The sequence below is a fragment of the Corvus cornix genome, chromosome 1A (genome assembly GCF_000738735.6).
Source record: "Corvus cornix cornix isolate S_Up_H32 chromosome 1A, ASM73873v5, whole genome shotgun sequence".
NCBI lineage: Eukaryota > Metazoa > Chordata > Aves > Passeriformes > Corvidae > Corvus > Corvus cornix.
The window spans coordinates 64,608,614-64,634,382 of NC_047057.1; the positions used below are offsets into that span (position 1 = coordinate 64,608,614).

Here is a 25,769-nt window from a genome sequence, read left to right on the forward strand (position 1 = left end):
TCCCCATGGGAGACCGTTCCTGGTTTTTATCTACTGGGGCATATCTCTACAGAAGTGCTAAATGATGCTATGAGGTAATTCAGGGGTAGTAAACCTAGAGCAAGCGAAGCTTTCATCCTCTTCAGGACCCCCTGAGATCCACAGCCTATGTGTTTACAGATAGGACATTCAGGAGTTTTCTCCAAATATTTTCCACAATTGTAAGGCCCAGGTTAAGCTGCAGGAGAAAGCCTGACACACATATGTAGTGCTGATGCCCATGTTAGGTGTTGCTTGGTTTCAAAGGCATCTCCAGGAGCTGATTTAAAACATTTACATCAGTGTGCTGCTCAAATCACTGAAACTTAGGGGTAAGGAGCTAATTATAGATGCTGTGAGCAGACCCACTGGTAGTCATTTCATAGAACTGAATGATGTCATGCCACAGAATAGCTTTGCCATCAGTTTCACAGGTGTTTTGCGAAAAGAAATGCAGGTGGGGGATTTGCATGTGTGTTTGTTACAGATATTTTTTGGTTTTTACCATCTCCAGTTCTTTACGCAACTGAGCCATTTATTAACTAACTGCTACAATGCCAGGTATGAACATTAACCAAGGAAGTGATGAATCGATACAGAGATTGACAGCTGTTTGCTAAATGTTCACTTTGATTGCAGATATGGAGGACTTAGCTCTCTCATGACTTGTCTTATGGAAAGAAGCATCAGCTTCAGAGCACTGTAAACTTCCTTCAGTGCCATCACCCCCTTCCCACTCCCTCTGCCTTCGTTAACATCCTTTAAATGTCTAGCTTCATCAGGGAGAAAAGACCTTATTGCTGAATCTGTATTGAGACTGCTATGGAAAATTTTCCCTTGACAGTGTCAGAAATGTTATTCAGAGTCCCTCAGACAGATACAGCATTCTTAAATGGAATACAACTCACCCTTTTCCCCCTTTAATATGTTCAGCAGACAGGTGGCAACTCAACTGCTGGTAAATTCCTAAGTATTTATATCCTTTAACTCTCTAATGATATGAACAAGTAATAGGAAATGTCATGCACTGGGTATATGAACAATGTTCCCATTAATCAATCATTATGGATTATTATGTCTGTTTGTACTATACTGTGTACTGAAAGAGCAAGCTTGATTCTTTTTGGCTCTGATCTGTGTGGAGCTTTATGGGCAGAATCTCTCACAAGTTCACTCTTCTTCCACACATGCTTTGGCCAGGCACAAGAGAGATTCACAAATGTAGAATACCACCAAGATGCAATTGTTTACAGCATTTGATTCCCAATTAGACATAATTTTTAACTGAGTATAGAAGCTGTGAGGAAGCACAAATCCACTCCTGAAAAATGAGGTCTTTAGTTGCTCTAAACCAGTGATGAGACCCAGCATGTTTTAGAGACAACTGGGATTTTGAAAATGAAGTCCAAACAAAACTAATGACTTTTTAATTCCTAGTTTCAAGAAGGAATGGTTGATTCACAGCTGAGGTTGTGAACTGACTGGTGTCCTACACATCAATCCAAAGAATGAAACTGGAATTTGTGAGTTACACTGGAGGTCCCATCTGCCTCAGCTCCTGATGATCTTTCATCAGTTTTGGCAGCAGATTACTACTTTTAATGGATGTGTCACAGGGCGTCCTGTGAGGCAGGAAATCACAGGGAATCCCAGAAAAGTGCCATTGTGTACATTCCTGGAACAACTCACTTAATATAGAAAAAAACTCTCAGCAAAGAACATGTAGTGCCAGACAGGTTGCACTCACTACCAGTGTGGTACAGATTCACACTGGGTAGACACAATCTTTGCAGGTAAGTACCCTGAGGCAAATTTATCTGCAACACATGTATTCAGTGGGCACTGTAGGGTGACACACACATGAGTGCAGGTCCAAATCCCCAGTGCCAGACAATTTACAGGGTGGTTTGCCCTCCTCTCTGAACACAATGTGGATTCTATAGCCGTGTTCCCACCGAAATACATTGAAGTGCCATTAGGAACCACATACCTCCTGAAAACTCTCTTTGAAACACAAGAGTCTCAAACTACTTGAGCATACCTGTGTAAACTACTGAAAACAAAATAGGTGCCTTACAGATTGCAGAAAAGACCTATGTCCCTGAATCTGTAGTGCTGGTAGTCTGCATAAATAAATGAAAATAATTTCAAAATATTACAAAGCTCCTTAGCATAATAAATCATTCATAAACAATTTAGATGGCTTTGTTGCTTAGTCTTTGTATGTTTTGGCTTATACATTTCACAATCTGCCTACACAGCTGAGAAGAAAGGGGTACAATACAGCCCTTTTGCACCACTGTAGAAGTGTTGAGAAACATTTAATGGAAGCAAATATACCCTGTGGAGCTACACTGTCAACTTATGAAGAGCTATGGAGAGTGAGGTATGTAATTCAGACTAAGACTCTGAGATTTTTTAAAGATATATTTGCTTTTGCATTTGTTACCAGGGATTTTGGTGGTGTTGTTGTTGAATGATTTCATACCTTCATTCCTTAAATTACATATATATGGCCTTGACTCATTTTATTCCAGGGCCTTTTTTCACACCTCTACCAATGTCAAAGGGCTTCCCTATGGATATAAATGTGATTTTCTACCATAAAAATATCCAATTGCTAAGCACAACAACAACTTTTATCTGTCCTATAAAATCCAAAAGCCTTGCTGCATCACAGGTATGCCCCAGAGAGACAAAGCAGAGACAGGATCTGAGTATGTTTTTAACACCCACTGAGATGAATCAGTTAAAATACATTGTGTGTTACTGTATGATTACTGCAGAGTCTCTCTTTAACATAAAGTTAAGCTTGTAAATTTTTATATTAATTGTATATGTGTTAGTTTAGTAATTTTTACACTATAAATTCATCTTCAATAACCTGACTTCAGAATATTTGGTTTAGCAATAATAGGATTAACCTTACAGTATCTATATTTTAAAAGAACTGACTTCCTCCTGAAATCCCTTTGCTCATAACAATTTAAACATAGAAATTAATACACTGAAATTTCATAATAGTGACAGGACTATCCTGATGTTTGACAGATAAAGTTTTAGCCAGGGACACTGATGCACTGAGATTTCTCCATGTAAAATAATACAAGATATAGGAATCATGACTGCCCCGTATAACAAATCAGGTTGGAAGGGACCTCTGGAGGCCAGCTGGTCTAACTCCCTGTTCACAGCAGAGCCAACCTCAACATTCAATCCAGCTCCAAAGTTTGATCAGGTGGCTCGGGACCTTGTCCGTTCCAGCACTGGCCATCTCCAAGGATGGGGAAGCCTCTCTAGGCACCTGTTGCAGTGCTTGACCACCTTCATTCTAAAGAGCTTTTCTCCCCTGTCAGACAACAGATGTCAACTGAATGACTGACAAAAAGAATAACTCACTCTACTTCTGTTGGATTAGCAAGATGGACTGGCTCATGTTGCATTGTAGCAATGCCAGGTCCACAGCAAGGGAATGTCAGGACCCCACAGTAAGAAGCGGAGGGCAGGAAACTGTGAGGTAGAGCATCACCTGATAGATGGGCTCAGCCAAGGCACCTGCCTGCATCTTCCCAAGCTCTGTACACCCATGCCACTGAGAGATGCTGATTGACTCTTTCCCTACCACTTGCTGGGCAGCCTTGTTCCTATTTTGCCATTTCCTCTCCAGTGGCTGAAGTGTTTGTTCACATGCTGTTAACCAAAGGGGACCGTGCTCTTTTTTCAGCTTTCAGCATTAGTGCCACTGCAGCCTGCTCTCCTGCTGGCATTAGATGGTAAGAAGGTATTTTAAATGAATCATCAGTTATAATAGCCATTTTTCTTAAACTGTGGCTGACATCATTTAATTGTAGGCCCTACTACAAAATAACAGATGAATAAACATATAATTTCTGCAACTTAGTAATTAGACAGGCCCTTCTAACAGGGACTTCTTTTTCCTTTTATATTCTGGAACTCAAATTGCATCTACCATTTTCCCACAAATGTCTTCACTGACTGGCTCACAAAAGACTGTGTCCTCACATGTTCCTGTCTAGGAAGTTCTTCTGAGCTTTCACAGCTGCTGAGAAAAAATGTCTTGGAAGGTCACGTCCTCTACTTGAAATTCCCCCTCTTAAAAAAACCTTCTGCCCCATTTGATTTTGTAATATCCCATTTAGATATTAAATGGTCATGAAGAGGCACATTCTTCAGCATAACACTATCTGGAACTCATCATCATTTGATCAATGGCTTGAAACAATTTTTAGTGACTGGAGAGTCAACAAGCCAAATTTATATCTGAGGTAAGCACAAGCAGCTTCAAGTAAGTCATGAGAAGTCTGAGGCAGACCTTCACAAAGAAAATGAAACATTGTATTTGCAGCCCTGTGCTTCACTCTCATTGATCTTCTCCCCTTCCTTTTGCAGGCTGAATATAAACCAGGGGTTTAAACATTTTCAATACATTAATGATTCTTCCCCAGCTACAAGGAGAACAAGTGGCAAACTGCTTTGATGCAGATATGCTCTTGCAAGATTTTCAACCCCTCTGCAGAGCTAAAAGAGTTGTACCCAGACATAACACACAGAAGCCAGTTTGCTCCTGACCATGGGAAGGGTAGTCAAGAAGGCAATATAAAAATAAACCAGCAGTCCTTCACCTCACCTCCACCTTGCATCTAAAAAAAAAAAAAGACACGCTCTGAAATTTTCACATGCTTCTTTTCTCTGTAACCTGATATTTTCACCTGTCTTTCTCAACAAACTCCACTCTCTGTTGTTGACAATTGAGCTAGTCTCAGACTGACAATTTTCTGAGCAGTGCATTCAACAAAATAAGACTCTGTTCAGAGTTAACAGTCTTTTATCCTAAGAATGTTTTTACTGTAAGGCCAAAATATTGATGTTCTGGGTGTTATCCACTTAACAGTTTATATGAATGAAAGCTTAATGCAGGTCATTGTGGTGCTCATGCCCTTCTTTCCCACAGCAACAAATAGTAATTAACTTGGTTTTCTTTCCCCTTTTAGAACCCAACTTTATTTTTCATGTCCATTATGGGTTTGTCTGTCTTTTTCATATTAGGCTCTTTTTATCTATTAAGTACATTCTAAAGACCCCACAGAATCAAAATCTCTTTCACAATCTATTTGAATAACAATGGAGTTTCGCTTGCATATTACTGCAGCACCCAAACTGCACTTTAGAATTAAATGAACAGCACCCTATCAAATCCACAATGTTTAGGATACCTGTAAGTGTCAGGAGATGTTAAAGGTTGGCAAAAAACAACAAAATGGATTGCGAGAAATGCTAAAGACTCTAAAACTGTCTGAAAATTTCCTTTCCTGTGAGCATATGTTGAAAAGTATTTTAAAAGAAAAAAATATAAATAAACTGATCTTCATTACCACAGGTTATACAGTCTCCTTCTACATTCAGACTTTTTAACTATTTTCCTGATGGTGAGCTCACTTCAGCATGCTGTCAAGACAGTAACTTTGTACTTAAATGGTTTATATTGACCCAGATGACATTTCACATATCACAACTTTAAAGCATTTTATGAATGCTGTACATTTTTTATCATATCCCTGGTATTCCTAAGAAAATATTTCATTGTTAGAAAAACAGGAAGTCTAAAATTTATTTAAGGCTGGTTATTACTGTGTCCCATAAAATTTGAAGTACTCAAGCAGTTAAAAAGAAGGATATGAATAGTCAAAGACCTCATACATTTTATGCTGCCCTCATAATAAACGCAAATACATTTTACTTCTGATTCATCATTGGCCACAAACAAAACATGAGCACACGAAGCCATTCTTCAGATAGTATAAATTAGCATAGCAACTGAAGTGTGAGTTGAGCAATGATGATTTACACCATCTGTGCTTACAGCCCATTACCAGTTCATTTCAATAGAAGTGTACCAGCCTACAGACAAGTGACTAACAGTGAATAAGAGCAAAAAGTAGTGAGGTGGGTGTTTATTGTGACAACTATCTTAATTTCTGGAATGTGTTTGTGATTCTTTTTTAATGTATCAGCTTTTTGTTGTTTTTATTTAAATATTCTCTCTTTGGATATATAGGAAAGTGAGAAATGTTACTAGTTGAGTTTTTCAGTTGCTGTAGATTTGTCTGAACTTGTTGTTTCTTGAGAACATTATTTCATTATTCTGTTTCCTGATGACCACATGTTATTATGCTCCTTTTCTGTAAATAATATTTATTATGATCTCCAATTTCAAATGCCTCCTCACAACTTCATCTTGCTGTTTCATAGAGAAGTGGCTTGAGCATCAAAATTGTAACTTCTTTTTCTGTTTAAGATGATTAGAATTTATCAAAACCCCCTAAGCTTCATAAAGGCCATCCATAGAACCAGAAATTGCTGTTACTTCTTCCTTTGTCTTTTCACACTGTCTTATGTTCTATATCTCACTTATAGCCTTTATATATGTTTGCGTCTCTTAATTGCAAGCTAAGCCAACAAGCTTTCGTGCAAGTGCTTAATTTTAATAATTGCCTGCAGAGGTAAGAAAAACAAAAGTTACTATTTCTTTTCCGAGATGCAAGAGAGGAGAGGGGAAAGGATGAATTAGTGGTTAGATTTGGAATTTAAGAGAACTTGGTTCAGTTCTCTGATATGTAACCATCTTGCTATACTGCCTTGGATGAATTACTTCACCTCAGTAACTCAGTCTTACATCCATAAAACATGGTTTCATTATGCTCCTCTGTCCCACAAAAGACTTACAAAAACAAAGAGTACTCAGAAGCTACAGAGATTGTAGAGATAGGAATAATGTACATTTCTATTGAGTAATGGGTACAGGGTTTATGAAGTAGGGAGTTACAGTGAAGCAAACAGCTGATGCTCTCCTTCCTTTTTTCTCTGTGCTTTCTGCTGCTCCAGTTCCTGTAATTCTTCTTTTCTCTTTCACTGCTCCAAATCACCCACTTATGTCCCATAGAGAACAAGAATATTGCTTCATCTTGTCATATATTCCCAGCCCAAAGCCCATATCTGCATCAAACCTAGACCCCTCCACTTGCATACCAAGCCCACTTTGCTGGATGGGCTGTGAATCTGGCAGTCCTCGAGAAGCTACAGGGAAGTAGAGCTATGAAAACTACCTGCAGCAACAGACTAGTGAGGCTATTCTCATTTAACCATTTTCCAGAGGGGTAGAGCTTCCAAGGTCTGATGCACACATGGAAGGGAAGAATGGGGAAACACTGGGTGTTCCCAGCTCACTGTTAGCCCCTGAGCATTGCTACTTGCCACCCATGTCTCTCTGATGCCTGCATTTCACATGCTGCTCAAATCCCTCCTCTGTGGACTGAGCTCTGTGATCTCCCACTGATCTACAGCCACAAACTTTTCTCTCTCTTCTGCTCTTTCCCCACTCTCAGTCCTACATCTTCTATAGGTACTGGTTTCTAAATCCTCATGTTCCCATTGCTGCTCTCCCACAAACCTGTGCCACTCTGACCGCTGTAACCTGCTCTCCATGCCAACAAAGCAAGTAAGTAGTATCTAAAAATGCTATGAATGTTTCGATGTGGGTATCTCCGCAACACTTCTACTTTTAGATACCCTGAAGAACTGTCGGTAGCAGTCATGTCTGGTACAAAAGTCTGCTCTGAAAGCAGATTAGGCCCAACCTCCCACTGCCCCTGAAGCTGTCCATGAAAAAGTCATCACCTCACTTCCCATCTGGTGACTTGGGTTTCCCCTAATCCATTTCGGCCAAAACAAACCAGTGCAGCTGACTTCTACTGTTTAAACTGCTTAAGCTGTTCTGGTTGACTTTGGTGAAAACAAGTTTGGGAGGGATTGAGTGAGCAGCTTGCAGGTAGGGAGGGGAGGTGGTAGCCTTTGGCAGAAGACAGCCACAGTGACTGTCTGGGAGACTGTCCAGACACAGGGAGCTGTCTGGGAATGATAACTTCTTCAACAACTTCAGCCTATGGAGGAAGTGAGCACCCACAAGGGGATTTTAAAGCAGGGTAAATTCTGTGCTTATAGTTCAATTCTCACTTATTTCGCAAGAGGTTTCCCTGGCAAACCACTCCTTTCCACTGTGCGGAAACCATGATGACGTTACTCCGACTGTCATTCATCTTTCCCCTGTTTAATCACTGCTAACTGATTAACTAAATGAAGTGCCACAAAATCCATTAGCTGGAAAAGGAACAAAAAGCTGCGCTAGCTCTTACTAAAAAAGAAAGAGAAACCTTTGTAAAAAAGGTGCATGACCCTCAGCTCTTAAAAGTACCCAGCTATTGTCCCTCCCTGGCCCCCAGGAACAGGGGCAGTGAGGGGTGACACACTTGCAGCCACTCCTGCCAGAAGTGAGACATGAACAGGTAGGACAGGGGGGAGTATCAAAGTTCATGGGCTGTTGCATAGCCTGTTGGATAGCCACCATAGTGTCTTTTGCCCTTGTTTTACCCCATATAGACACTTCAATCTTCTTATCTCATAAGCCTCATAAGGAGGCACAAGAAAGGAACCCTAACTTTAACTCTTTCCATACCACATTCTCAAAAAGGAACAGTGAACTTAGGCCAAAAAATCCATCACCAGAAGTGTAGCAAAATACATTTCACAGAATTGACGGACTTTAAAAACTTGGGGAGGGGAGGTCAGCAGCCAGGGACACCACCAAAAACAGGCACTCTCTCTCCGCCAGATGGTTCAGGTGTTCGCCAGACTAAGGCCTGACTCTCTCCTGATTTGCACCTGCAATTCAGATCATTTCCAGGAGCCCGCTCTGTGCAAGTGGTAGGGAGGAACAAAAGGCTCTCATAGGGGAAAAAAAAAGAGTTAAGCCAGAGTTAGACTCTGACGTGCTAAGGAGTTACTGCTCCTACACAAGTGGCCACGGCCAGCTGGAGGGATGTCAGCTGCCAACACGCTCACACTTTGTCCACTGCAAACAGGAGATGCAGTTCCTATTCTCAATGAAGCGAGGTCTGATGCTGCTGTGTCTGAGTCCTCCTGACTCCTTCTGTTTGTGTCTTCAGGTTAGCAATGAACCTGTCCAGTTTCACCCTGCAATGTTCTCCCACACCAGACTTTCGGCTCAACCTCAGGTGAAAAGAAAAGTTATTCTTAGTAATAATTTCAACATGCAGGAATTAATAGTGATACCACTGGTTTTGTCACACCTTTTATTACATTAGGAAAAAGAAATATCCTGACTTTATATTGAAAAAGCTTTAACTTGCTGTTCTAGTACAGGCTTCTCTGCATATATCCTTTTTTTCAGCTAGAAAGAAAAATCTTTTCAAAAGATCACAAGTACTTCCTATTCTTACAGTTTTACAGTCAGGAAACTTTTACAGTCTCACAACTTAAACAAAACCCAAACGTGTTACATAAGGTGTTATTGAGTTGAGATGACAAAAGGGAAGAGAGAATTGAAATGTCCTTCCTCCTCACCACGCACCTCTCTCCGCTGCTCCTTACTTCTCTTTGTGAGGATAACCATGCTGGAACTATTTGTTCCTGCAATTTTCTGGAATGAAAGAGCTGGGGCACTGGCTGTCACCTCCAGTTTCTCTGGCACGCTCTCTGATCCCCTTCGTCAAAATGGGTCAGTTCTAGCTCCATTAACCAGCAGTTAATTGTGCAGATTTTTAATGCTGTGGGAACTTTGGGGGTTTGGGAAAGGCATCTTTGGGGCCACTGCTTTATTGAGACACAAGGCAAAACTGCTTTTCAGCTACTGGAAAACGGACACATGCAAAATAGTGGACATCCCAATGTTAATTGCTTTACCATAATTTCTTCACTGCTTTTGATCTTCTGTCTCTCTGATGGAGCTTGGGCTTCTCTCTCTCCTGCATGCTCTGCATTCCCTCACACAGGACGAGACTGTTCAGTATGAGTGCCAACAAGGCTTTCTCATGAGACAGCTCACAACTCCTTAACACAAGGCCCTTCATCAAGGTGGCTCCTGGTCAATATTGCCAGGACAGAGCCCACCACCATACAATTTATTCTGAGTTACCTGCTTCCTGAAGCACCAACCACCCAAACCATTTTACTGTGAGTGATAGCCATGTGCTTTTCCGAAGGCACTTCGTTTGAAGACACAGCCACCAAGAACATAAGGACCCATGCAGTTAATCCTCTTCCTCATGCTGTCTTCCAAGGGCTTCTGGCACAGGGATTCAAAAGCCATCAGAGGTGATGGACTGGAGTTTGAATTTTGGTGTGCAAGTTGTCCCGCGTACACAGCGGTGCTGGCAGGTTCACCATAGTACTGATGCCTGTGAGGGAGAAAGGACTGCAGAATATTCTGTCTTATTTGGAACAGGGTTGCAGAATATTCTGCAGACCCATGTAGCCCCTGAAGGATGTACCTCACTAGTTTGGATTGGTACTAGCCGTAACAGATACGTCAGACAAAAATAACATATGCTTCTGTGTATCTGCATAGTTTTTCACTGGGCGGTTTCAGATTTTCAAATTTATTTAGCAAGGTTATCTAAAGGGCAAAGGCCCCCAATGTTCCACATGGCCCAGAAGGTGCTCTGCTGACCTCAGTGACAGGGGTTGGAACTGCATGACTTTAAGCTCCCTTCCCTCACTCTGTGATTGTATGATCCCGTAACACTACGGCAGCAGGATGTAACGCCTTCACACCCAGGTGGTTCAGCACCGCACCGCACAGTGGCTCATTGTAAAAGCAAAGGCCAGGACGGTATTTAGGGATGCCCCCTGAGCTGGTGCAGGGCAGAAGGGAGGGAAGGTGGCCGAGGGGCCAGGCTGAGGGGGCCGAGGGGCCAGGGCTCCGGGGCCGAGGCGTCGCGAGCCGCCACATGCCCGGCAGGCCCCGGGCCGCGCGGGGGAAGGGGCCGCGGGCGGGCGGGCCCTGCGGAGGGCCGGAGCGGAGCGGAGCGAGGGCCGGGCGAGGGGCGGGGAAGGGCCGTGGCGGCGGCTCGATTGAATCGCTCCGCGGCTCCTCCCAGAGGCGGCCCGGCGGCTGTCGCTGGGGGCCGCGGGTCTGTGTTTCCCCTGGGGACAGCGAGAGACCCGCTCCCCCCCACCGCCATCGCCTCCCGCCGCCGGGGCTGCGCGGCGGCCGCTGCCCCGCAGGGATCCTCTCTCGCTGCTCCTCCTCTTTCTCCTTCACCCTCTCCCCCCACTTTCACCCCCCGGCTGAGTTCATTCACTGGGATTGGTTTCAAATGACGCCATCGCTTTATTTTTATACCAATGACCTCATCCCAGCAGCTTGAAGTTTACTGACCAGCAAAACTCTTTTCTCTCGCTCGTTTCTCTCCTTGTGCCTGCTCTTCCCGTGTGTTTGTCGTCGTTTCGGTCATTCTGGGAATCTGATGCTTTAAAGAAACAAAACAAAAATACCCAAACAAACAAAAAGACCATACACACACACAAAAACCCCCAGCCCCCCAAACTTTTTCCGTCCTCCCGAGCTTTTTGGTGTGTGTGTCCCCCTCATCACTGTCCCCTTTTAATTTTTTCAAGCCATCTTGGGAGGGAGGGGGGAAGGAGAGGGAAAAGAGAGCTCCAAAGCTCCAAATGTTTCCTTTTTCTGCTCCTCTCCACTCCCACCTTCACGCTTCCCACTCTTAAAAAAAAAAAAAAAAAAAGAAAAAAAAAGAATATATTTTTTCTTTTCTAATTTTTAAAATTGCTGGGGCTTGGTTGTTGTTTTTTGGGTGCGATTTTTTTTTTTTCCCTCCTTATTGAAGAAGAAGGAAAAAGAGGAGCTTTCCCAGCGACTGGAAGGAGACAAAGTTGTTTCGGGCGGCAGCGGCGAGGCTGGTGGGCAATTACTTTTATCCTTGCCGAGGGGACAGGCTGACAGACTGACAGGGGTGACACAGTAAGTGCCGGAGCAGCGCAGGGACCCCCGGCCCGGCGCTGCCCCGTGGAAGCCAAGCCGGGAGGGGGGCGAGGGGCGCGGGGGGGAGGGGAGGCCGGGCCGGGCCGGGCCGGGCCGGGCCGGGCTGGGCGGGGAGGAGGAGGAGGAGGGAGGTGAGCGAGAGGCGGGCGGCGGGAGCCCTCCCTCTCTCCTCCCGCATGCCCTTCCCCGCCGCCCCCTCACCTCCGGAGGAGAGCGCCCGCAGTGGACAGGTCGCTGCCCCGGGCCGGGCGTGCTCCGGCCGCCTCCGCAGGTGGTAAGAAACAGGGGCCGGAGGGAGGGGAACGGCACAGGCACCGCAGGCACCGGCGGCCGCCCCGCGCTGCCCTCCCTACCTGCTGCCGGCACCCCGCTGCCCGCGGCGGCTCCTGCCTCGCGTCCCTTCCTTCCCGTCCTCCCGACATCCACCTGCCTCTCCCCGTGCGGGGAGGAAGCCGGGCGCCGCCGGAGCGCGGGGCGGGAGCAGGCGCCGCTGGGAGAAGCGATGGGAAGGAGCCCGCGGGCTGCCCGCGGGGGGCTCGGCGCTGCCCGTGAGCCGCGGCGTGCGCGGCTGCCCTGCTAAACTTAGCCCGGAGCGCTGGCTGCGAGCGGGCTGCGTAAAATGGTCGGGGATGCTTTAAAGCCTCGGAGGGCTCCCGAAGAAATGTTGAAGTTCTGCGTTCGACTTGGAAAACGTTTAAATTGAGGCGGCTGACAAAATGGAGGGCTGCCGCGGCGTCCAGGAGGGAGGCAAATTGCAAATTGTTAACCTGGCATCGCGCTCGCCTGAGCTCCCGGCCCGGGGCCTGACAGATCCCCGCTCCCGGCTTTGTCCCCCCCGGCCCGGGATGCGGGGCTGAGCGCGCATCACCAGGTGTATGGGATGTGCCTATTGCCGAGTCTGACCAATGGCAGGATTTTTCAGCGGCCAGAAAACATTTGGTTAGATGTCAGATGAGAAGCTGGGATTTTTTAAATTATTATTTTATTTTTAAAATTTTTTTTTAAGAAAACCCAGGAGAGTTTACTTTCTTTTACTGTCGTTTCAGCTGGTTGAAATATAAAATCGATTTCTTTGTTTTTCTTTCAAATGAAGGGTGTAGTCATAGCGAGCTGTATTGTCTGACATATGACTAACTTTTTTTGTTCAAACATTCAGTGTTTGAACCCAGCAGAATAAATAGATCTGTGCTAGTTTTGAGACTTAAAAGCAGATTAAACTGTTTCTCTTTGCAAGGATGTGTGTTGGGGTTCTTAAAAGAGAAAACCCCAGCCAAAACCCCAGAATGATTTTGTAATCCTTGCTCTGAGATTCATGCTATTCCTGGCAGTGTGTGGTTTGGTAGATACAGAGTTTACAAAGTCACAACTGACCAAACAGGAGTTGGTTTAGACTCTTGTGTTTTGAGGGGAGGTGGAAAAATAGTAAGTCTTAATTACTTTTTATGGTGTTCATCCCACTGCCCATTGGAGATTGAAACATTCATCACAGTTGTTTATGTTGGTTGTCTGGGAGTTTCTGCTTGAATGTGGAGCGAAGTATGCAACAGGGAGGTGTACATGTATTTTTAGCTTTCATTTTTAATTACAAAAGATACAGAGAATAGTGATATTCACAAGCAAATCTTGCATTTACTGAGTATGCTTATTAATATTTTGAGGATGGAATCTATAAGAAATATCTGAGTTGTAGTAAGTTCCAGTTGTTATGCTTTTTTAATACACTAGTGCTTTAGTAAATCTTAATACACAATTTAAAAGTCCCTTTTTAAATGAACAAATATGTAAAAGCAGCAGAGAAGGTGTCAGTTCCTGTGCTAGAGACAGTAGCTTCAAAATGCTGTAGGGTTTAATACATGTGGAAAGGTCCAGAAAAACAAAACAAGCATTTAAAAATGTAACATATTGTATAAAGATACCTGAGAACATTCCTGCTCCAGTAGCTCTGCTTTTGTTAGCTACCTAAGCAGATGTAATGGAACAAAATCACACCAGAAAAACTTCTGTAGAAGATAGTGAGCTCAGTTATCTTTGTTTTTATAAAAAGGCGCGCTCTTCTTTCAGCAAAGACAGCTGGCTGGGCAGGGGTGTTTGCTTCTAGCTTGGCCAGGCCATAGGGACAATATCGGCAGAAGCTGTGCAGGAATGTGTTAAATGGATTTTGCTGGGAGCTCTGTCTCCCAGGCCAGCCCCGGCAGGGTGCCAGCCCTCAACCCATGGGAGGAGTTGTGGTTGTATCTGCCATGTGCCTGTGCACCTTCCTTGGCAAATCAACTCTTCCCTGGGAGCTCTGTGCTGCTGCTCACAGGGGGAGTGAAGTCATACGGAGTCACTGAAAACTGGATGTGAGATGGGCCAGTCACTCTTCTGCCTATCAGATAAGAGATTCATGTAGGCCTTCCAAAGCCCTCAGGGGCTAAATTCAGGCTCTCTTCTGGGCCTTCATAAGAAATGTCAAATAGTCAAGGTAGATGTTGATTTCTGTTGCTTGCATTTATCTTCAGGTGAGCTCTGCTCCAAAGTGTTGGGCAGTAAGAGGGGTGTGCAGGGTGAGGGCTTTGCTCCGTCACCTGGGTTTTTAAAGTTCAATGCCATAATCCTCACACTGATTCAGCAATATTCACTGTTTTCAAAATACAGTTAAGCTAAGAAATACAGTAAGTACAGCTGAAGCATTTTTATCCCCCCAAGAAAAAGGAGGCAGCAGGATGATAGCTTTCACTTTATACTATGTCGGCTGAATTTTCTAGGACTTTTTTTTGTTTTTTCTTTCTGTAGAAGCAGTCAGGAAAGCACCATGGATATTCTTCAAGTGCTGACAGTTCTTAATAGCCAGATGGCATAGAGTAGTTACTGTCAAAGGATGAGGTGTGGAAGGATTGACACATCCCTTCCTTTTTCTTTTCCACTTTTTTTTCAACCTTTGAAAGAAACGTGTATTTGATCTGTGACTCCACTGAATCTGCCCCATGGATTTGTTGTTATGATAGTGACTAAATGCTTCTTGCAGTCTTGTAGTATTTTGTGCATGGTTGTGTAATGCTACATCCTTAATTATTTAAGAATTTTCAAGAAGCTGGTTTTCTTGGTAATAGGAAGGTAAGCATGTCCCTAATGTGTCAAATGGTACACGTACTTTCCCTACAATTCCTTAGGGATTGCGCCCAGAATGAGTGTTGGGACATGGAGGGTTTCTGTAGAATATTTTAAGTATCAATAAGTACATATCAGTATCACTAATATTTCTGTGGTTTATTTGGTATCCCCCTCATAAACAAAGGGTAACGTATCATCCTTTAGGGCTGCCAGTTGCATACATGGCCTCTACTTTCTGCACAAATCAAAAGCCACAGGTGATGGCTGGCCTGGTGGTGTGTGTCAGGATGTTGTTCTGGCCTAAAGCTGTTAATTGTTTGAAGACCAGGGGTCATTTGCAAGAAGGTGAAGTGAGCACTGTAAGTTCAAGCTCCTTTGTAGTTACTTGGGGGATCCTCTTCTTGGGGTTTATCACTAGTGCAATAGTATCCCCACCCCAGTGCCAAAGCTGATGGAGATCAAACTGGCTCTGGAGCAAGAGAGGAGGCTGGGATGCCCCATGCTCCTGCAGTATTCCTGCTGTCTGAGGACAGTCATGGCACCAGGGCAGCTTGTATCACCACTTCTCTGCTCCACTGTGTCTGATCTTTACATTGGTATTGTCTCATCAGCTCCAAATAGCAAAACTGTATTACAGCTACTCTGTAACTTCCCGTAACATCTGAAGGAAGCAAAAAATAGACATTAATGGTCAAGTTTGGCATCTTAACTTCTAGATTTGCCTGGTTTTAATCTGAGCAGTTGTTGGTTTGCCTGTGGGTAGGGCCTGCTGGCAGGTATCGTGGTCTCCAGCGGAGATGGTGTTGGGCACCAGTGAATTGCTGCTCAGGGCTCAGAGCAAATCTGCATGTAGGGTGTGTAGATGGAGGGCAAGAGCGAAGATGGGCGTGAGTTCAAGGCACTGTGTTTCCTTTTGCTGCGCTATGTGCTCTGCTGCTGAGCCAAGAGTGTCCTACTCGGAGCTGGCTCTGGGAAGGCTGGCAGCCTTCCATGTTGTGTCCCTATGAAATGCTCCGGCAGCTGAAAAAAAACCCACCAAAATTAATAATTGGGCAAGCTAGGAAAGAGGGGAAAGAGTGTTGTTTCAGTGATGGGAGGCTTCCGGTGGGGCTGCAGGGATTCAGTGGGGACATTCCCAAGCTCCCATCGTGCTGCTTTTCTGTGCTTTCACTGTCTGAAGCTGTAAGGTATGAAAGGAACTCCTGAAACAATGTTCTTCTTTGAGGGGAATTTAGTTATCTCTGCTCCTTCCTGGTTACAACATGACACTTATGTTGCCAGTGACTTACACAGCTTCTCTCTCTAAGTGTGTTTTGAACTAATTTTTCCCTGTGCAATAAGAGTTTTCATGCTGTTCCTCATAAACTAGGATCAGTTCCTTGCACAGACCTCCTCAGGTACATTTGCACTCTTCTTTGCGTTCAAGCTGAAGATATAAACTTCTGTCATTTGTTTAGCAAATAAAGATACAAAACTAGAGATGTGCAGAAGCTTTCATTAGTTGAGAATAAATGTAATTTTTTTTCTCCATAAGATCTTTTTGCATGCTATCCAGAGTGATCTGTGGTCTGCTAAAATAATATGACAAAATTCTTCATAAATTCATAATGGAACTGTGTTCCATTACATTAGTTTGGCAGAAAACTGACACATTTTTCTAATGTTGAGACTTAAATAGCATTACCCATTTTCACTGTGCTTCACTTGATTTTTGCTTTACTAAAATGATCTATGAATTGAGTCTGTTGACTAAATGATAGATCAGTGGCTGTACAGATACTCTCTTTTTACATATTCTTGCCTGCTTGTCTAGTGTTTTTGCATTACTGAAGGCATTGTGGGAGGCAAAAAGATGGGTCTGAGTGTGTAATATAGCAACACTGGAATGAGAACTTTACAGAGAGCATAAACTGAGGAGGACAACAGGGACTAATTGTATGAAATTCCTTTTATGCACACGTTCTTGAGTTTGAATAACTAGTATGTATTCAGCCTGCTGGATTAGAAGGCTTTGGCTCTGCATGTGTAGCATAGATGTTGCTCTCAAAATAGGAAAGGAACTCTCCCTCCTCCCACACTATTCTGGATAAAATTGATTCAGTGCTGCATTTTGCTCCTACTGAACCCCTAGTAAAGCATGTTTAGAGGCTGAGTAGTTCATAGTGTTAGAGATATAAATGCCATACTTTTAATAGCCCAAGTGTTGTTTTTGCTTCTCGATTGCTAGCTGTAGGAATCATTCACCTCAGACTTTGTAGACTCAAATCCCGTGCCAGAACTTGGGTTTCTACCTGCAAGATGGTCCTTGCAGGGGGGTGCCTTTCTCTATAGTGCATATTTCACTAAGTTTGTGCAGTCCCTCAAGCAGGACAGGCTTCTAAACACCATCTTACAGATACGTGCAAAGAGTCCGAACTATGCTTCAGAGAGTTTCTCTCAGCCATCCTGCTACTGAAACAAGCCTTAATGTCAGAGCTGGGTTGAAGTTGCCAAGAACGTTTGCCTGAATAACAGGCACGGGGTTACTTTCTGCTCATCCTATTAATGCTACCTGGAATACGTATAGCACCTATCACCTATCCAGTTCGCGCAGGTGTTTTGTTACAAGTGTTTAGGTGTTGGGGTTTCATACCTCCCTACTTGAAAAGTCATACTTGGGACACAGGATTTTTTTCTCTTGCTTTCCAGTTTTGCTTTCCCTGACTTTCATGGGAGTCTGTTTGAACTCTGGAAAGCTGGGAGGGAAGGGAGGTGGAGAGGGAAGAAACTTTGTGTTACATGTCATTCTTCTAATGCCATCATGCTCAGAAGTGCCTTTCCAAACTAAGACAATTTAGGTAGAGGCCTCTCACTAAGAACAGTTGGGGAGCAAACAGAATAAGCTTCAGCTTGGTTTCCACAAAGATTCATAAATGTTTGCCAATTTTTAAGCAAGAAGAAAAACTATTCCAGCAAAGGAGTACAGCAGTAATCTTAGTGCATTGGGTTGAAATGTTGTTGGGTTCTAATAAGTCTCAAAATATGCAATAGACTGAATCCAGATCACCAGAAGGCAAATGGTGTCACCACTTTAGGAGGGCTCCCTCCACCTGTTGGAAGACCTTGTGTGTAAGGCAGGTGTGCTCCAAACTGAGGACAGGCTGTGAAAGTCTCTCTTCCCATAGTCTGCTTGGAGTTCTGCATTGATTGTAAGTCTCTTCTCCTAGCAAGAGGACTCCGAACCTTCTTCCCTTTTCTCCCAGGCTACACCCATGTCATTTCAGTTTCCTAAAAGCTCTCAAGCTTAGGTGTTGGGAGGCCTTACTGTAGAAGTGTAATCTCCAGTGACCAGTCTGTATGTTCACAGTCCTGCATCTCAGGAAGACAGGGCAGCTGAAGGTAGATGGGCAGCATTCTTAGCAGAGCTGGTAAACTTCATGTTGTCCTGACTAGTAGGAGATTTACAATAAAGTCTAATAAAGCTAAGAGAGCTGCTTGTACTTGCACTTTCTGCTGCTACCTTGTTTCTATAGTGTTTCTCACTATGTCACTTTTTTGTTTTGGTTTTTCTTGCATGTAACTTTTCAGCTGAATAGGTCTGATTTTCCTGGTTGGTGGAGTGACGTCTCTTGTCCAGCTGGTGAAAATCCCTGATTTCTCATGGCTGACACAGTATGGGCATACTGTCAGCTTCTCAGTCCTCTGTTCTGCTCGTTAGATAATTCATAATGTTAGAGATACAATGCCACACTTTTAGTAACCATAATCCATGTTTGGTTACCATCCAGGTGACAAAGCTTGTTTCCTCAGTGTGGCTCACTTCGCTGTCTGCCATGATTTCCAGGCAGACCTATTTGAAGACGCCTGAAAAATATGTCTATCCAGCCCAGGCATGATTGTATGAGCAGTCCATTTGTTGCCTGTTTCCTGTCTAAATATTACTGAAAGAAATTTAACTCCTTCAAGAAAAAAACGGATGAAAAAGACCAGGTGTACAAGTTCAAATCTCCAAGATACTGGTCGGGACAGCAAAAGGAAGTTGTGAAATACTGATTAACTATTACTGTCATTGCACATTTTCCCAAGATACTATTTCCATGAAGAGACACACATCTTTCCAGCCTCTCAAATTTAAAGGATTTGAATTTTTTTCTGCAACTGAGGCCTGCATGACTTGCAAGCTCTCCTGCAGGTGTGACCTGTTGTGAAATGAGGAAATATGTGGTGTCTTTTTCCCTTCTGCCTCATGTGTGGTTAAACCTATAGAAAGCTGTGGAGGAAGTGCAGGCACGCAGCTCCTCTGACAGCCTTCTGCAAATACAAGCTATTCATGACCATTGCCTTCCATGGGCAAAACCAGTCCTGGCAATTGCTTTGTGCACTTTATTTCATGGTGTAACAAGCAAGCACATTAGCTATTTTTATTCAAACACCCAGACATAAGTCAGTATGGCAAAGTGGCTATGAAGTGTCTGCGTAGCTAAGTGAAAATACAGCTGCTGTTTAACACTAAATCTTTTTCTTTTACTTACAGGATACTGAGGGTTCAACCAATGATCATCTAATCTTTCTAACTTGAGTTGTGGTGAGGATTTTTAAGATTTAGAATTAAAATAGGCAGAATGTTCTTTTCAGTCACTGACTTTGTATACTGTTTAAGTCAGCAGTAAGGAGGTAATGAGTAGGGGAGGTGGGTGGGTGGGAAGAGGGGACTGCTTCAGGGTGAAGGTTCATGTCTTGGCTTTTCAGAAGGCTTTGGGACCATCTCTTTGAATGTACTGCTTAGTGGCAGGCACAGAAAAAAGCTGAATATAGTGACACTGTTAGCAAATGCTAGATTAGAGAGATGCAGTTGTTTTGGAAATTTTTAAAGACTTCTGAGCCCTTTGATGATGGTTTTCCCACTTTTTTTTCATTTTATTTTCCTTCCCCCTTTCTCCTGAAGAGGCTGTCTACTTTGACAGAAAAATGGCTTTCATGGCGTGATGAATAAATTTAAGAAGAAATATAAGACTGTGTTGATGATTTAAGTTTTTCAGTATTTCAAAGCCAAGAATTTATGTAATGGATTAACTTGGGAGGGATGTTGGGCATATAAGATTTTGTGTATGTACATTCTCAGCATATATATATATACACACCTCAGTACTGACATGTGATCTCCAGTTCAATAGTTCAGTTTTGGTTAAAAAAGAGAAAGAAAACAAACCTTTCAGTATAAGGGAGATGCTAGAGATCCTAAGGAAAAAAGAGGCATCACTTGATATGCTTTTTCCCTGACCTAGAACCTGCCTGATATTACAGTAGATACCCAGGAGTAGCATTTTTATATATCTTTGCTTAACTAAATTATTAAGTACACTTACAAAAATCTTCTTGTTATATCCACCAGCGTAAGGCATTCCTATTGAGTGCTTAGTATTTGGCTCAGCTTGTGGTACTGCTTTTTCTGTACAGTCATACTTTATGCTTACTTACCTATTTATTACTTATTTACCTGTTTTTATAATTTATGTCAGCAAAATGAGAATATACAAGCCTAACTTCCTCCTTGAAATGTCTCTCCCTTTCAAATGTCAATTGTTATACATGAAAGCACAGCTGGAGTAGTCTATCTATTGGCAAAAAATAGCATTGCTCTTTCTTTGAGGTGAAGTGGGATGGCTGTTAAGTCGATCAGCTGCTTTGGGACAAGATGTAGATAAAGAAATTGAACCACCAACATGTAACCACATCCTTCAGCTTCTCTAACAGCAATGAAATGGGCTTCCTTGAATTCCGAATTCTGCTCATTTTGTTCTGATTCACGTTTAAATGGTTAACTTGAAATGCAGTTCTGTCTTCTGATGTCTGGGGACAGAGCTGTGATCCTTCTGCTTTTACTCAAAATGCAGTTAAATTGTACTACAGTGGAAAAATACTCATGCTTATCACTTTCTCAAGCTGAAGTTTCAAACAGTTTATCCAGTTTCAAAAGCTGTGTGTTTAAAAGGTCAACTTCTGTCCTAGTGAAAATACTAGAAAAGGAAGATACGTGTAAGGAGCAGAACTGGAGAGAAAAAGAAAAGGGCACAATGGAAAGAAGAGGTATTGATCAGATGTTGAGAAAATATACCTCTGTGGGTTAAATAAAGGAAAAAGAAGAGAGTCAACAGAGATTAAAAGTATTTTTAAGAAGGAAGAAAAGTCCTGCATTAGTTGCACATGACAATGACATTTCATTTAAATCACAGAAACTGTAGTTCTAATGTCTGTTCTGTCTGACAACAGAATAGGATCATTCCACTTTGGTTGGTAGGGCTAGGCTTGTAGGAGTAGATAACAAAAGAGTTATTTTCTGTGTGTATGAGGAGAAATCTTTTGACAGGCTGTGTAAATAAAGTCTAATGTCAAGTTACAGGAACTACAGGGGAAGGTGTAACTTCTAATAGGTTCATAGTAGTAAATACTATTTGTGCATCTAGGAAATATCTTCTGAAGATTATTAAAGTATATTTGATTTATAATTCATGTAACTGAACATACACATTAAAAACTAGAAATGTATGAGATTATGTGGTGGCTTTTGAGAAAATAACATTGTGTGGGTTTGTGTATTTGGTCTTTATCACTAGGTATTTGTAAATATTTAAGGATGAGTTGATTTCAAAACTTTTCATTATAGACCATATCTTCATGTTGAAAATTTGTAAGGTTCAGAGGCTTAAGCTTCAAATAGCTTGCTCTTGAGTCCACATAAAGACATGTCTTTCAGTGCAGCTGAGAGGATGGGAAGAAGTATGGAAAATTACCTGTCTGAACACTTCTATTGTGAGTTGCTATTTTTCTTCGTGCTGTTAGTAATTTATTGTTGGCTCTTTTAAGATCTGGCATCTATGGAGTTATTCTAGACAGAAGAGAAACTTATATTAAAGAAAAAAGGTGGCAAATTTTGTGTTTGCTTCTAGAATACGTTGAGTTCAAGAGGCTGATATCCTCTAAATACATTGTGAGTACAAATGTGCCAGCTTCCCCCAGCCCTTGCTGTTTGTCTTCTGTCATTTTAGGGTTATATTAACTACTGCCACTGGTGTAAGTGCTTTGTGTGTACAAGTAGTCAGTGCCCCAAGGAGCCTTAACCTAAATACACAAAGCAGAAGAACAGCGGTCCAAAGACTATTGACAAAGTGTCTTTTTCCAGCTGTGCACGTAGAAAAGGTTACCACGTCTGGCTGCTTGACCCAGTCCCTCTGCCTGTAGCTGCTGCCCTAAGCCTGCTGCTTTGGGTAGATTGTATGACTTCACTCGAGACCAAGTCAGGGAACAAACTCACAAGTACTCTATTTTCTTTGTGTTTGATTTGAAGCAGACCAGAAATCCATCATACTGTTTGCTCCATAGACTCTAGATGGTTGTTTGCTCCATGGTAGACCTTAAATTACCTGCCTTCTTAAAAGTTTAGAAGTAAAATACTTTGTAGACTGTCCTTTCCTTTCTTCTGTGTTCTGCCCAAGTGGCTATTACCCTTGTTATCCAAAAGAAGTGGGTTCAGTCACTGTAAAAGTGGAATTGGAGAGCATTAGCATGGATCTACTGAAAGTAGTGGAGCTCTCTCACGTGAGGATAACACAGTGTGCATTTCTGTGGCAAGTAACACCAAAGGCTTGCAGGTACTGAGATTCTTGTCTTCCCAGCCACTGTCTTCTCAAACTCAGCCTTTTAATGGCTGTCAGGATCCCACGGTGAGCCAGAGCTGGGAACCAGAAATGGCTGAAGATTGTCTGGATGTGATTTACTGCTGCATTTGTTTATTCTACTTGGTTGTATATTAATTTTCTATTTTTGTTTTACCTCTGTCTCGCAAGTTCTTTTACTCAGAGTTCGGATTAAAATGCAGGAGACGCCAGGCTTTTCTTCGGACTCATATGTTTATTATTTCTTATCTATATTACAGCTGCATAGAGTGTGCCTCTAAGTTAACAAGGTAAAAATGGCCCCCAAGTGCTACCTTTCAAGGTCTTTTAAAGTCCAATCTATTCAATTATGGAATGCCAACTAATTTATTTTTACTTATAATCCAGTAACTAAACATGCATGTTCCACACTGCAGGTTTTTTTAACCAACACCAAAACACCCAGACTTGTGAAGAAGAAGGAGGAAAGAAGAAGAACTAATCCACACCCAAAATCCTCCATATTGTTACTATATCCCAGAAACCTAAATTTCCTACATCTCTATATATTCCACGCAGTGATATAACTTTAATTACACAGCAACAATCTCAGTGCTGTTACGTAATCTGGGAAGCCTTTCCCAAGGCCTCAGGTCAAATGCAGTGTGCTTTTGAAGATCATTGCCTGTCAGCACTGAAAGGCTGAAATTCTCTGAACCCAGGGTTCCACAGTTGTACCGTCGGTTGGTGACTGATGTAGCGCTCTGAGTCAGCTTGCTGGATTAATGTGTGAGCTGGCATGAGGGACTCAGGTGCTCACTGGTAGCCCTGACTTAGCTTGTTTTAAGCTGCCACGGAATGTACCCCCTCAAGCTTGTCTTCTGCAGAGGCAGCAAGAAGTATATTCATGACATGGATTTACCAACTGGAAACCAAGGCTGGAGCCATTGATTCAGGCTATTAAGCTGATTGCTCTTTGTTTGCCGCTGTCCGTTCAAGTTGGCTGGGCTTGGCTTCCCAGGGCTCCAGGAGCTTTGTGCTCCATTGGAAACTCTTGTCTGCCACCTGAGAAGTTTAGAGCTTGGGTTCTGTCAGGATGCTTTTTCTTTAAAACAGGGCCAGGACATATACATATATGTATGTGTATTTTCATAGATACACCCACATACAAACCATGTGTGTATCTATACATACATGAACATGCATGTGTATATGTCTACATATACTCTCTCCAGAGCAGCTTGTATCTTATAAAGCTTTCATTCAGTGTGACTTTCTATTTTTATTATGGCTTATATGATAAGAAAAGCAATTAATTAGCTAGAAGAACAAAATAGCCTTGCAGATGATAGGGTTTCTTAGGCTCTTTCTAGGGATAATGAATTGAGAAAATCTGGATACATGGTCTTCATGTAGTAGATAGTTTTAGTGATCATAGCTATCTGAAGTAGGCAGGTAAATTTTGTACATTTGGTAGGTTATGGTGTATCTGTCTGATCAGAAATCACAAGCAGAAATAATGTATTCATTACTTGGGTTTTTAAAGGAAAGTGAAAGGAAAACTTCATCTCTTCCTACTGGAAACTTGAAAGAATTTCTTTTATATCATACTTATTACGTAAAATAATTTTCTGGTTTGAGAATGGATAGCTAGTGATGTCTATTCATTTTTTACCCTGGTTTTTTTTCCTTCTCATATTAACTGAAATGGTGCCAGTGTGTTCAGAGTTGTCATTTTTCTCACTTGTTAATACCTTGTGTCATCTCTGCCCACTGCTCTGGGGGAAGTGTTGATTAAACCTACAACTCCATTTAGCACTCCCATTCCTTTTCAAGTGGTGGTGTCTGATTTCTTTTTAATCCTAATGCTGTATTTTTATATCATTTCAATCTCAATCATTTGGAGGTTTTGAGTGCTCCTTACATTTACTCCAATAGTATGGTGATACCAGCACCATGTTCTTGGAGTCCTGCCTGGAGTACAAGGGTTCCGCAGGTTCAGCTGGAGCTCTGCAGAGCTCCTGATGCTGTGTGGCAGTGCTGTGATGGAATGGCATCCACACTGGAACAGATGATGTTGCAGAAGATCTCTTCTTGTGCAGATAGGAACATCCTACTGGTGAACCTGCCATCCCTACAGCACATTGGGACTAGTCATATTACTGGTGACAGCTGAAGGCTTTTGTCATTCAGGGAAAAGACTTTTTTCCTCCCTCCCAGACCATGAAGACTGTGTTTTGCTGACTTGTGCCAAATTTGCGTGTGGGTTTGTGCAAACAAGTCAACTGAAGTGGCCTGTCTGTCAGCACAGCTCTGCCCTTCAGCCAGGTGCAAAGCTAAAGTGGTTAATTCCCCATGACTTCATCCAATGTTGTTACTATCAACAGACACATCCATTTGGGGTTTTTTTTTCCACCTCTACTACTCCTCTGAGGGTTTTTTCCCATCTCCTCAGCAGTGGGGAATGGGTGCATATGGTTCTAAATATTATGTTTATCTTAAAATTTAGATTCTTTGGAACTTTTTGTTATAGACTACAAAGTGGGATTTCTAGAAAGTCTACATAAAGTTCCTTCAAGCAATTGAGTTGACATGCTCAAAGACACATGAGCAAATTTAATGGTGGGCTTGGGTCTGGGAGAGAAGCGTGGTTCTGTGTCCTCCCTCATTTCTTGTCATATGCTCCTTTATGCCTGTCATAAGGCCTGCTGGAGGCTCTGTGTGACTACTTTTAGCTAACTTGTTCTGGTTCTGAAGTTCAGCAATCTTTCTGTCTGTCTTTTTCTTCTTTTCTGTCATGTACAGCACTTTCTACAAACACTTCGTACCTATGCTGGAATACCTTGTTTTAATGACCATTACATATTTCTGTTTTCCGCTCAACCCTTAAATACTTAATCCCCTCATAAATGTTGAGAACATGGTGGCTTACTCTTAGTTAATCAGTTTTTCCCCTCTTCTTCTGCTGTGTCAGTCCTGACTTAATCCATCTTGAACTTACTTTTTGCCAGCACCCTGTGCAGGAGAGGCCCTTGCAAAGAAACCTATTTTTGCTTTCTCAGTTATTATTATCTAGTTACTAATATCAAATGTAATTGCACTCTTCAATTTTTGTGCATCAACTCTTAGGATTTTTCTTATTTTGTATGGTT

General features: G+C 42.6%; 1 protein-coding gene across 4 annotated transcripts in view; it reads left to right on the plus strand.

Moving 5' to 3' along the window:
- The first annotated feature begins 11,680 nt into the window (after nt 1-11,680).
- The window catches only part of DUSP16 (dual specificity phosphatase 16), a 63,954-nt gene continuing 49,865 nt past the window's right edge, over nt 11,681-25,769 (plus strand). For 2 of the 4 annotated variants that reach the window (XM_039570194.1, XM_039570197.1), the window contains exon 1: nt 12,035-12,167. The gene's annotated coding sequence lies outside the window, so the exon portion shown is untranslated. Of the gene's footprint in view, nt 11,873-12,034; nt 12,168-25,769 lie in introns of those variants that run through there. The other 2 variants (XM_039570195.1, XM_039570196.1) reach the window with 2 other exon arrangements.